At 42.5% G+C, this 12,052-nt stretch overlaps 1 protein-coding gene and 2 long non-coding RNA genes across 3 annotated transcripts in view; 1 reads left to right on the forward strand and 2 right to left on the reverse strand.

The window, feature by feature from the left end:
* LOC112069076 (nuclear transcription factor Y subunit alpha) overlaps positions 1-8,346 on the reverse strand; it is a 25,153-nt gene extending 16,807 nt beyond the window's left edge. The window contains 1 exon segment of the mRNA XM_070438397.1: positions 7,316-8,346. The gene's annotated coding sequence lies outside the window, so the exon portion shown is untranslated.
* Positions 8,347-8,993: 647 nt separating this feature from the next.
* LOC139024029 (uncharacterized) lies at positions 8,994-9,921 on the forward strand. The gene is made up of 3 exons (XR_011475266.1): positions 8,994-9,066; positions 9,475-9,514; positions 9,880-9,921. It is a non-coding gene; the product is annotated as an uncharacterized lncRNA (long non-coding RNA).
* Positions 9,677-9,902, reverse strand: LOC139024030 (uncharacterized). The gene is made up of 3 exons (XR_011475267.1): positions 9,854-9,902; positions 9,751-9,784; positions 9,677-9,710 (listed from the first exon to the last, which is right to left on the reverse strand). It is a non-coding gene; the product is annotated as an uncharacterized lncRNA (long non-coding RNA).
* Positions 9,922-12,052: the final 2,131 nt, after the last annotated feature.

The following is a 12,052-nucleotide window of genomic DNA, read 5'->3' on the forward strand; positions in this document are numbered from 1 at the left end:
GCCAGAGACTGTTTATGAGACCTGTGTTAATGGTTCTAACGAACGCTGCTACACGACAGTTGGTCATTATTAGTGAATATGCATTATACATGGTTCTGGTTAAATTTGGAACAAAAAGGGCAATTTTCAGAGACCGATTGAAAGCCAGATCAGTTTATTATTGCCAAAAAGCAGGTTAAACTATTATATAATTAGTGAGTGTTATGGTTGTTGAAGACTTATATTAGCCTAGGTAATAAATTTCACCAGCTCCGATTCATTCGATTGTTGCGGACTGTTTGAAATGTAGTGTATTTGACTCTTAAATTGTACAACACATTTTATTTAAAAGATCAAGATATACCATTGTTAAAATCACCCATTGAATTTGAAAAGAAAAAATCTATATATGATTTTAAGGCCTAACTGATTGAGAGGTTTGAACATGAATTAATTCAAACAGCAGCAGCTCATAGTAGAATAGTACCCACTGTGTTGTATCTGTCCATTGACGTCTGCACGACTATCTGCCCCCAGTCGAGGTGGTGGCGGTGGTGTACTCCATGGTCAGCTAGTCACTTCCTGTATTGTCACTTCTTGTTAGTAACAGTTTTGTCAATAAAATGTGAAGCAGGTTGGATGTCAATACCAAGGTTAGGGTCACAAAAGCAATAATAGCCTATGACAGTGTTTTTCCCAATATTCATTTAGCAGCGGAGGCCTCATTGTGCCCCGCTGAAAAAATAAATAATTTAGTCATATACGTTTCTGCCAGGACGCGCTTTTAAATTAATATTTGTTGGCTCAATGACTGGAAGTCTATGGGAACGGTAGCATGTAATTGCGCTAACGTTAGTGGCAATGAAACACCATTTTCCACCACCATGCTAACATAGATAGAACAATGACCAGATATTTCACCGGAAAATATCAAATGTGCATCCGGTTGCCGTTTCCACTCACTACCAAATATGGGAATGAGGGAGCCCAGTGGCCGGCAGTGGGAGAAGGGAGCGAGATGGACTTGGGTCGACATTTAGCTAATTTTCTCCTCAATGAAACATTTGATGTCAATGCATTTCTGTTTCTAAAATATGTAACGAAAAAGTGGACTACGTTTGTAGACTTACAAAGTAAAAACAAATAAAATGTGATCGTTTAAAAGGAGTGCAAGGGCGAATTGGTTATGCACCGTGCATTTCACAGAGTAGGCGTTCCCTGATGGAAATATGCACATAAAAAGCTGAAAGTAGCCAATAGGATTCACTGTAGCTCGTGCTTGGCTCGGCCCACTCCTTTGCTTGTTCTGCCACTATGGTTTAATTTGCTCCATTGAAACTAGAGGGCTCGGTCTATCTGGGTTAGCCCCGATGTGTATAGACTACCACAGTATGAGTAATAATACCCATAAAACCTAGTGGTCAAACAGGGAAATGGTTCCAATCGTTTTCCCACCATTCATTTTCCCCCATAGGGGATTTCAGAAACACTTAAAATAAGGGATGTGTTTCGTGTAGGCTTACCCTGACGTGACGTTTTGATAACCRTGTAAATCTGTCTAGCACAACGTGACTTTTATCAATATATTTGCCTGCATTTACCCCCCAAAAATTTGGTGCTAAAGTGGCTGTCATAAAGAACTATAAATGCCATGATAATCTGGACGAGACTGCCAAACGGAGACAAAGGTTAAAAAAAATCCATAGATTAACTATATAATGTTAGCTACATGTAGTAATGAATAAATTGGCAAAAAAAAAAAATCAATGGACAATTCTGTGAACTGTCTTGTGCAAGTTTTAAATTGACAAAATACCTGTTAGCAAAGGTGTCCGCTAGAGATGACGTGCAAGAGCTGGCTGGGATTTGTAGTTTTTCATGAATCCTACATTGATGCTAATTAGGATTTTTGAATCTGAGAGTAAATAGAGTCGAATATATTAATAAAAGTCACCTTGTCCGAGAGAGATTTACATGGTTATGAAAACATCACGCCAGGGTAACCCCCTCTGGCATTTCTAATGACCTTGTTATATACGCCAAGTTGCTCTCTCAGAATATCATAATGGACCTGCAACTTTTTCCACTTTCGCTCTGTCTTTCTATAATTTCTCTTTAATTGATTTGTTTCCTCACTCATCCAAGGGCCTCTCGGTTTGGATGTGTCCATTTTCAACCTTACTGGAGCTATGGCATCAATGGCTGCCCTTCATTTGTTATTAAAGTTATCAACTAAATCATCWCGAGGRAGGCAGAATAGGTGGTGGTGTATTGTTCATACACAATAAAATCTGCATCAACTTCAGAGGTAAGATAGCGTTTCTTAATAATGCGTTCAGTATTACCCTGTGCTGTGGGCAACAAGGCAGTAAAAAATATRGTTTTGATCAGATAAAGAAACATCAACAATAGAGGATATGTCAATAGAAAGCCCCTTGGTAATAACCAGGTMCAGACTATGGCTGTGGTTATGGCTTGGCCCAGCAACATTTTGGATAAAGTCCATAGAGCAAAAAAGATTCATAAATTCAATGGCCTTTGTCAACATGAATATTACAATCGCCCAACACAATGATTTGTATCATAGTTCTCAAGGACAACAGACAATAGTTCAGAGAAATCAGTAAAGAAAGTGGGGCAGTGCTTTGGTGACCTCTACAGGGTTATAGCCAGCACTGGTAGCTGACATTTAAACAGTATAGCATGATGCTCAAAATACCCAAATTTGACAAACAAAATGTCCTTACAACTGAGAGCATTAATAATGAGGCTGCCACCCCCACACCCGTTTCCCGATAGAGTATGAAAAGCTGTAGTCCATGGGGAAGCTTCAATAAGAGCGGCACTAGTCGGATGACAGCCATGTTTCAGTGAGAAACATGGAATCCACTTTGCGCTCAGTAAAAAGAGGTCATTCACAAGAAAGGGTTTTACTTGTGATTCCTCTAACATTTAAAAGCGCCACATTCAATGAGTGTGGGCCACTGCCTCGAGGTAACCAATGGAATAACAATAAAATAATGAACATTTGACAGTCTCCAATCTTTTAGAATGGTAGGAAATGACAGTTTGTATCAACTCACTAGAAGGTAAGCTAAATTAGGTTACTCACAATAACCAAAGTGCCATTTCTACAGGAGTCGAAACGCTTTCCAAGTCCTCTGTTGCTTATTCTGATGGGGAGAACTGGAGCACTACCAGGCTCTGTCCGTCAGTCTCTAAAACAGTTTGATGTTGTTGGGACTGGAGCACTACCAGGCCCTGTCCGGTCAGTCTCTATAAACAGTTTGAGTTGTTTGGGACTGGACGCATAAGGCCTGTCCGTTCCTGCTAAACATTTGATGTTGCTGGACTGGAGCACAACCAGACCTGTCTGTCAGTCTCTAAAACAGTTTGATGTTGCTGGACTGGAGCACTACCAGACCTGTCCGTACAGCTCTAAAACAGTTTGATGTTGCTGGGAGCTGGAGCACCCAAGACTGTGTCAGTGTCTAAAACAGTTTGATGTTGTTGGGACTGGAGCACTACAGACGCTGTCCGTCAGTTCTAAACAGTTGGATGGAATAATCCTGAAACGCCTGCGTTAGGGTGAATCCCGTCTCTTTTAACTTTAATGTGGCAGGTGAGAGGAGAGGTTAAGTTAATCTAACCCTGCTACCTACGTTTCTAACCTGCTACAAAAGGTAACTTGAAAACCCCATTGCGAGACAGACTTGCATACTATCATTTTTTTGCTAACTTTGCTTTGGTCTTCAGTCTAGCCTGAGTCCAAGAACGGAAACGATTAACCTCTAATTCCTCCAAACCCGATCCGGGAGCACCCCACAGAAAAAAGCTGACTAGCATAGCCTGCAATAGGTCAAAGTAATAGCAATCTAAATATCATTATCAAGCATACACCAGATGAAAGATACACATCTTGTGAATCCAGCCATCATTTTCTGATTTTTAAATGTTTTACAGGGAAGACAAATTGTAAATCTATTAGCTTAACCACGTACAAAAGACAGTTTTTTTACTCCACAGTTTTTTTACTCCACCAGTAGCCATCACTAATTCGACAAATAAATGATATAAATAGCCAATCCAGAAACAACTTCATAAGAGACAGTCTGATAACATATTTATTGTATAGCATATGTTTTTTAGAAAAATTTGCTATTTCAGGTATAAATCACAGTTCTACATTGCAGCTGCAATCTGAATAGTGCCGGAAGCTGGCAGAATATTACAGAGACAAGTCAAATACGCTAATTACTCATCTAAACAATTTCTGAAAAATACAGGTAAGGCAATGAAGCCGAACATCTTGTGAATCAGCGAATGTAGATTTTTAAGTGTTTTCAGCGGAAAACACAATATAGCATTATATTTAGCTTAGCACATATAGCAGAAACAAAGCAATTTCCAGCAGCACAGGTTAGCGATCGTAAAATACAGCAAAATATATAATTTTGGACTAACTTGATTCTTCATCAATGAAGTCCTGTAACATCAATTACACAATGCATATAGGTTTTGTTCGAAATGTGCATATTAGCAGCACAAATCTGGCTAGTACAATGTGATCTAGCAACAGGTATGCATTCTGGCCGGCGCCATCTTGGAAAGGACCTAAGTTTACGATTATTTTATCGATTTAGATTGACAAAAAAATACAGGTTGGACAGCAAATGAAAGATGCATTAGTTATTAATGCAACGCTGAGTTCGATTTTAAAAAATTAACGTTACTAGACATACAGTGTGCGTTACAGCCAGACTAGTGCCGCAATAAATGGCGGACAAATGCGTTTTACATTTTTCCACATAAATACGGAAATACTCATAATATAGCTCTTACTTTTGGACGAGCTTCTATCAGAATCTTGGCAAGGTGTCCATTGTCAAAATAATCGTTGCTTGGTTGTAAAACATCGTCTTCAACTTCGGAATTAGCAGCTAACAATAGCTATGTGGCCACAAATGCCCAAATCCCCAAAACGCAATACTAAGGAATTCCGAAAATAGCAATATACTCGCATAAACTGATATATACTCGGTTAAAAACTTCGTTATGATGTTTCTAACACCTATATCGATTAAATTACAGACGGATATAGCTAAGGCCGATAACTGAGCGTTTCAAAATGCAATCTTTGAGGTCTTGCTTTGCGCAATGACGAACGACGAAAAGAGAGCTACTTCGTTCCTTGGCCTTTTATAAGTCTGAGAATACGTAGAACTCCATTCCACTTCTCATTGGTTACTGACATCCAGGGGAAGGCGGGTGCAGTTCATGTCGACCATAGGATACATACAGAGCTTAAACTGATCTGAGAACAGAGCTCGTTTTCAGACCTTCGCAGTTCCTGTCATGGAAATTTCGCTGCAGAAAGAGTTCTGGTTCACCCACAGACATAATTCAAACGGTTTTAGAAACTAGAGATTGTTTTCTATCCAATAGTAATAATAATATGCATATTGTACGAGCAAGAATTGAGTATGAGGCAGTTTAATTTGGAGACGATATTTTCCAAAGTGGAAACAGCACCCCCTAGATTGAGAAAAGGTTTTAAACCACAGAAGTATATGAAAATATGTGGTCTTCAGTGATGGTTTTATTGGATAGCTAGCAAATTGTAAACAATTACCCATTCCTATAAGTGAGTACTAATTTAAATGTTAAATAGTACACATTGGTTGCCAATTATATTACATGACTGTTGCCTTGCTTCTAAGGGTGCGTTTGTAAATTCACTCTGGCTATCTACAGCGATTTCAGAGCACTCTCGCCTGACTGTGCSAGAGCGCAGAATAACTGATGAATTTACGAATACACCCTAAGTGTATTGTGATGGTAACATTAATGACACTTTTTTTTATCTCTGCAAGCTAGCTTGACTTGCTATAAAGATATTTTATTTTTWATCAAACTAGGCAAGTCAGTTAAATAAGAACRAATTCTTATTTACAATGACGCCTACCCCGGCCAAAACCTAACGACGCTGGAACAATTGTGTGCCGCCCTACAGACTCCCAATCACAGCCGGTCATGATAWAGCCTGGAATCGAACCAGGGTCTGTAGTGACACCTCTAGCCTTAGACCGCTGCGCCACTCGGGAGCCCTTGGAGAAATAAATTAGAAAAAGAAGTTGAGGAAAAAGTAACTAAAGATGTTTTATTATCAACTGAAACCTTCAGTCTTTGTTTGATACTGTTGCTAGCAAAACATTTCGCTAGGTACTGTACACCGCTAACGTTAGTTAGCTTGAGAAAAGGCCAAAATATAATCTTAGTAAACTATCCAGTTAGCTAACTAACTAGCAAGTAAACAACTGAAACTGWCTTGAATGAAAAGGTCATATTTTGCAATCTCCCAAAACCAATGCAATCTCTGAGGAGAGACTGTCCATCTTGCATTAAACACTACAATTGTCTGTAGTGGGGCACTACTCAGTTTACATGATGTACAGAGTAATTATATAATTTCGCACATTCGGTTAGGGGTGAAAAAAATAATAATACTGCTGCAACCTGATTGGCTAAACATTCAGGATTAACATTTAGCCACTTGTGTTTCATAAGAAAAGTATGCATATTTTGTCACATTAAATAAAAGTCGAGGAAATAGAAGCTTATGCAGCCTGAATTGAGAATGTTTTAGATACGAATGTATTGCCGGCTGCATACAATGCGTTCAGACAGCAAACTGAAACGACTCAATATCGCCATCTGCCAACCATAGGCTGCAGAATGGCCTGCATACACCAACCATCATGCAGCAAATCAATACAAAAGCTAGCTACATTTGTTGAAGGGCATATTGTTGCGCCGAGTTTTGTTTTGTCTTTGTTCTAGCTAGCTAACAATTACTGTAGCCTACCAAACGTTCAGTCTTTGTTTGATACTGTTGCTAGCAAAACGTTTCGCTAGGTACTGTACACAGCTGTATACATAGCTTGAAAAAGGGCGAACATATGATCTTAGTTAGCTAACTGGATAGTTTACTAGCTAGCAAGTAAACAACTACGGTAGTCTGTAGAAAGTCTCACATACAGAGCGGAGGCATGTTGGAAATGCATGCATATTTGCGTATATCATTGGCTTTGCTTACAAAACGACACCATTATTTATTGGCTTCATTCAAACCCAACGTTGCATTTATCGTGCAACTCTATCTCGGTCGCGCAAGTTGACTAGCAAGGAATTAGTTTTACTAACATCATACTGAAATCATTAGAGTTCGTAATTTAACATTCGATTCCTGTATTTTGTAGCGTTAGTAATTTGGTTGGTCAATGACAAACCAATCSGTGCCGACAACTAGCATAGCCTTCAATCGGACTTCTCTTACCGTGTCTTCGCTGTCCGGTATCCTTCTGATTGGCTCCAGTACAGGGTTCTAAAGCCCAATCACCAAAGTGAGCGGACAAAATGGCGCAAAAGAAACAACAGCGATGTCGAAGAGATGCATGTGATCTTTTAGACGAAGATAGACGAAAATGGCCGATCTATCACCCGGTATTTATTTTAGTATGTAATCTCTAACAAGCGTTACCACTGCATAAATTAGTAAAAATGCATCAATATCAATGCATTTAGGAAAATAATGGTTTGTTGTCTGGTATTTTCGACCAAGTAGAGACTTATTTTTATACCCCACTCCAGTAGGTGGCAGTGTGTGTAGATGTAGGCTGTGTTTGGGACTGGCGACTAGAATGTTTGCGGAAGTGCCACATTGTTTCCACGTGATAAGCAGGCATAGCCAGATATTTTTAAGCAAATTATATCTGGTCTAGCAGGAGAATCTTATTTGGGTGAATAAAATGGTTAATTCTGTCTATCCATGTTAGCTAGACACCTGGTTGTGGTTGAACACGTTGTGATATGTTAAATGGATGTAAGTTAGCGGAAAGGAGTTTGCATCTAGATAGCTAAGGCGTAAAGGTTCTGTATACTAGCCAAGGTTACTTTCCATTGCATTGTGGTTATTTCTGTTAGGTTACCTTTTTAGCTAGATCTGACTGAATAGAAGACCAGGGGGAGAAAAAAAAATAAAGAAAATCAGCCCGATTTAGAGTTTTATTCAAGTAGTGTCTGGTAACCAGTGGTGAGCCTTCAGGTCTCCCTGATAGCCTCCAGGCTTGGCACAGTGTCTACATGCAAGCAGCGATGCCTGGATAAAACAGAGGCAGACACACAGGGCCTCGGCCCACACAAAGACAATGGGAGGGAGGAGAGGTTTGAAGAAGATATGGGTGATGTAGGTGACAAGGTCCCGGCTGGGCTCAATTGAGAAACATCTATCCTAAAACTGAATCATAGGCATAACCTGGTCCCACATCTGTTTAAGTGGCCATTCTGACAACCACCGCGAGACAGTTGGCGATGCAAAGATATCTGGGACCACCAGGCTATTGAAGGGTGCCTATCCTAATGTAGGATACCTGTTACTGTAGCGGAATGACATGTTGATGTGCTGGTTAAAAGCACTGCCACAATGGTAGCTTACATGGTACACTAGCCACTTTCACCCTGTAAAGTGATCGTTCCACACTGCATCTAAGATAATATCATATTTATCAAGTCATCACTCCACACACTCTAGGCCTAATGCCGACTGTCACCTTCCCTGTTTTCAGTGAAGAGAGGAGACTGAGCTGGGACGCCATGCAGCAGATCAGGTGAAATGTTACTAAATAGTCAGAAAGAAATGTAATGTGTATGACATGTTTGATTGTCTGTCAGGTAGAAGAGGGAGTCATGTTAACTTTATTTCTTACATTTCTATCTGCATCTTTGTGAATGTTTTGCCTCAACGACTGACCACACCAATGACTCACCCCAGGTATCTGAAGCAGGAGCTACCAGAGGAATGGACCGTTGACCATATGGCCGAGGGCTTCTCTTTCCATCGTGACATCTTCCTCAGAGTCCTCCGGAGCAAGTTCACCCCCACCCCAGAGAGGAAAGGGAAACAGGACTCCAGCATGTGGGCCAGGCTGAGAGAGCAGGCCCTACCTGGAGGTGGGACACGGGAGGCGACAGGCCCTACCTGGAGGTGGGACACGGGAGGCGACAGGCCCTACCTGGAGGTGGGACACGGTAACGGGAAGGCACTGGTCTGCCTACTGGAGGTGGGACACGGGAGGCGCGACAGGCCCTACCTGGAGGTGGAGACAACGGGGGCGGAGACAGGCCTACCTGAGGTGGGACACGGAGGAGGCACAGCCTACCTGGAGGTGGGACACGGGAGGCGACAGGCCCTACTGGAGGTGGGACACGGGAGGCGAACAGCCCTACCTGAGAGTGTGGGACACGGGGGCGACAGGCCTACCTGGAGGTGGGACACGGGAGGCGACAGGCCCTACCTGGTGGGACAGAGTGACAGGGTAGGGGGAGGCCCTACCTGGGAGTGGGACAGCAGGGTAGGAGTTTGGAAGGCACGCTACCTGGGATAGATGGACAGGGGTAGGGGGTAGGCCCTACCTGGGGATAGAGAGAACAGGGTAGGGGCAGGCCTAACCTGGGGATAGAGGAACAGGGTAGGGGGGTATCGCGCCCTACCTGGGGGAAGAGGAACAGGGTAGGGGGCCCCCTAGGCCCTACCTGGGGGGATAGAGGAACAGGGTAGGCGGCAGGTCTTACCTGGAGGTGTGGACAGGGAGGCACAGGCCCTACCTGGGGATAGAGGAACGGTAGGCGGCAGGTCTTACTGGAGGTGGGACAGGGAAGGCAACAGGCCCTACCTGGGGATAGAGGAACAGGGTAAGGCAGCAGGTCTCTTACCTGGAGGTGGGACAGGGAGGCAACAGGCCATACCCTGGGGATAGAGGGACAGGGGAGGCAAACAGGCCCTACCTGGAGTGTGGGACAGGCAACAGTCCTATACTGGGGATAGAGGAACAGGGTAGGCAGCAGGTCTTACCCGGGGTTGGAGGGAACAGGGGGCAAGGTAGGAGCAGGTCCTTCCCCTGGGGGTGGAGGTGGGACACGGTAGGGCGGCAGCTGCCTGGCTCTGGACAGAGCAGCAGTCAGCACACCAGCCATGCCACCCAAAAGGAAGTGGCCGGTGCCTTGGTCCTCCTGACCAGCCAGAGTCTGATACCCAGGGAGGGGAGGATTGCCCTAGACCCATGACTATTGGAAACAGCCCTGCTCCTCCGGCTCATTACCCACCCTGCACAGCAGACGCACTCAGGACAAGAGAACTCTAGAGAGAGGAAGGAGAAAGACGAGCAGATGGGATGGAACGGCGTTTCAGTCAGGAAGAACTGGAGGCACTAATGCAGTCTACAAAGGCCCTGGCCTGTGGTACAGAATGGAAAATAGTTATTTTCTTCTGAGGGAAACTTCCTGTTAAACTTGAAGTTGAGATTGTTAGATTTAAAGATGATTTCTCTGTAATGTAGTAATATGCAACCGTTTGATTTAAAGATGATTTTGCTAATGTAGTAATATGCAAACTTGATTTAAAGATGATTTCTCTTGTAATGGTTAGTATATCAAACTTGATTTAAAGATGGTTTCTCTGTAATGGTAAGTAATATGCAAACTTGATTTAAAGATGATTTCTCTGTAATGTTAGTAATATGCAAACTTGATTTTAAAGATGATTTCTCTGTAATGTAGTAATATGCCAAACTTGATTTAAGATGATTTTTCTCTGTAATGTAGTAATATGCAAAACTTGATTTAAAGATATTTCTCTGTAATGTAGTAATATGCAACTTTGATTTAAAAGATGACAATGACTGATAAGATAAATGCCACATTACCTTTACCCGACTTTATCTTGTTAAGGTTGGATTTTTACATTCTTGTATCATCAAGTTGTTTTTCTGAACGTTAACAAAATAAAATCTACTTCTTATGCAATATATATTGAGCAGAAAACTATCAATGGAACAAGTTTTGATTTATTACCAATAACCCAGCAAAATCACCTCATTATTGAACTACAACAGCAGATACAAAGATGTAACGATTCCAGAACTTCTCACATTGTATTATTACTTTTAAAAGCCCCATTTTTTAAAAATGTAATAGATGTTCACCTTTCAAATCTCAATACATAAAAACCTTCATGAAAGAATCATTCAGAACAAGCGTCTTCCTCATGAGTTAGTCAGCTACAGTACGTGTTGGCTTGGCTCTGCCCTAATTGAGATTTTCCGCTAATTCCTTTTCCAACCTGGTGCAAATGTTAGGTAATAGTAATGTACAAACCAATATAGGTTGGATTGAAACACATTGCATTTTGTCTGTTTCTACACATGGACAAATTAAACTGTGTTGCATGATCAGGGGAGTAAAATTAAATTGGGGTTATGTTTGTTTCACATTGCATTAAGGGTAGAGAAGAAGTTCTGTGAGGACTATTCTACAAAAACAGGGTAGTGGTTATTGCAGGTCACCATGTAATGTCTTATTGGTTTGAATTCTTGGAATGGAATTTGTTATTAACATTTGCCTCTTACTGTAGTTAGCCAATCATTGGGTGTCATGACAACGTGTGGTAAAGGATACACAGACAGATCTGATACTTAAACATCTAAACAGGCAGTACATACACTCGCCGGGAAGGCGCAACGAGACACCCTTCCCAGACGCCCTCCTGCTACAGACCAGCTACCACACCGCTGCCCTTTATCTAAATAGACCGACCCTACCTCTTCTTACTAGACAGACCTACCCCCTCTACTAGACAGCCCCACCTCCCGTCTACTAGACAGCCCACCCCCGCCCTCTACAGACAGACCCCACCCCCTCCCCTCTAGACAGGACCCACCTCCCTCTCTAGACAGACCCTCACCCCTCCTAGACAAGACCCAACCCCTCTTACTAGACAGACCCTAACCTCATCTAGACAGACCCCACCCCTCTACTAGACAGAACCCACCCCTTCTAACAGACCCCCACCCCTCTACTGACAGAGACCCCACCCCTCTCTAGACAGAAGACCCCCACCTCCTCTACTAGGACAGACGCCAGCACACCCCCTCCCTAGAAGACCGCCCACCGCCCCCTCTCTAGACCAAGACCCCGACCCCCTCCTAGAACAGACCCTACTGACAGAACCCCCCCTACC

Source organism: Salvelinus sp. IW2-2015, unplaced genomic scaffold (assembly GCF_002910315.2).
Source record: "Salvelinus sp. IW2-2015 unplaced genomic scaffold, ASM291031v2 Un_scaffold890, whole genome shotgun sequence".
NCBI lineage: Eukaryota > Metazoa > Chordata > Actinopteri > Salmoniformes > Salmonidae > Salvelinus > Salvelinus sp. IW2-2015.